This window comes from Balearica regulorum, chromosome 18, assembly GCF_011004875.1.
Source record: "Balearica regulorum gibbericeps isolate bBalReg1 chromosome 18, bBalReg1.pri, whole genome shotgun sequence".
NCBI classification, from domain to species: domain Eukaryota; kingdom Metazoa; phylum Chordata; class Aves; order Gruiformes; family Gruidae; genus Balearica; species Balearica regulorum.
In genome coordinates this window covers 11,072,045-11,073,527 of record NC_046201.1, presented here as the reverse complement: position 1 = coordinate 11,073,527, position 1,483 = coordinate 11,072,045, and positions in this window count along the sequence as shown.

Below are 1,483 nucleotides of genomic sequence, written 5' to 3'. Positions count from 1 at the left end.
GCATGGCTCAGCAATGTGGTGCTCAAAGGTGGTTTGCTATGGGTGACCAGGGAGAGGTACAGGGCACGTGTTTATATAGGCAATGCATATGAAACTAGAGCATTAACTCAACTCACATATGCTCTGCCCATTGGTGGGTCTGGTCCTTCGAGTTTTACTTATGCTGCCCTGCTTTATGCAAGTGCTCACACGGTAACATCACGAGATCCATCCAGCAAGCTCCACGCTCAGTGCAGGACATCATCTCAGTGCTTGCAGGTGAGGTGCGTGGGGTTTTTGTTGCCCAAAGACAACTCAGCCTTGCTTCTGTTCAAAATTCAAGGCGCAAACCTCTTCTGCTGCCACCCTGCTCTGAAAATGTCCCGTTTGAACTAGCAGAACCTCCAACAGTAATGATAAGGCATCAGACACACGTGGTATTTATCCAAACCTCCTGAGCACACAAAACATGGCTAGAGCTCTCAGCAGTAGCCCCCGACCTGTCCTAATGCCCCAAAGCATTTGGTTCCACCTGAGGGGAATGTTTTCCAGGTTATTGTACCTGGGTTGATGGTTAAGTGCTCGGGGCCTCCTGTCCTGTCTGGCTGCCACCCCGGCGCTCGCCTGGGGCATCAGGGACGTACCCGGCTGTGCCCGGGCTGCCAGCAATGCCCCAACCCACGTACAGCCCAGATCCCCCTGATTTTCCACAGATTTATCCTGGGTGACAGAACAGCACTTCTTCCTGGCTGTAGGCAAACGCTGCTCCTTGGGAGAGACCATGGATGGGGTGTTGGACTAAAAAGTAATGGGAATCAAGAGGGCCAAGTTCCCCAGTCTCATGCACCGGGGGCTGCTCCGGCAGCTGTGGGGCTGGAGGTAGTGCTGCCTGCGCCATGTCCTGGGCCACCCTCCACGGTGGGAACGGCTCCAGGCACAGACCCGGGGTTTTCATGGGGCTCCACCAGCATCTTTGGTGGGTGGACGCTGCTCCCCGCTCTGCAGGCGCAGCCATCCCCCAGCAGCGCCCTGTGTGCCCGGGCACTCCTGGAGCGACACTTCTCGCAAGTCCTTCAGACCAGCACCGAGCGCGTCGCATGCGGATACGTGTATTTTTACATTTGTCCTGCAGTAAAGATTTAAAATGCATAGAGGGATCGTGGGAAAGAGCCTCCCCGACAAAAGGCAAGAAGGAAAACTAAACCGAGGAGACAGCTCTGCCCATGCAACAGGCTCTGTGGCTTCTCCGCTGGAAAAAAGAGCACGGTACCTTCCCGGCAGAGCCCTGGCTGCGGGGCAGGAGCTGTATGGCTTGGGGTTCCCTGTGCTTTACAGCCGCCGGTAAAACACGCTGCTGCTCAGCAGAGGTATGTGGGTTGCAGGGAGATGCCCAGCCTCCCCCCACACCTGCCCCAGAGAATCCCTCCCCGGGGCCGCGGGACGAACTCGAAAGCTGTGGGACGAGGGAACACAACACGGGAGCAGAGACTGGGACACCGGAATA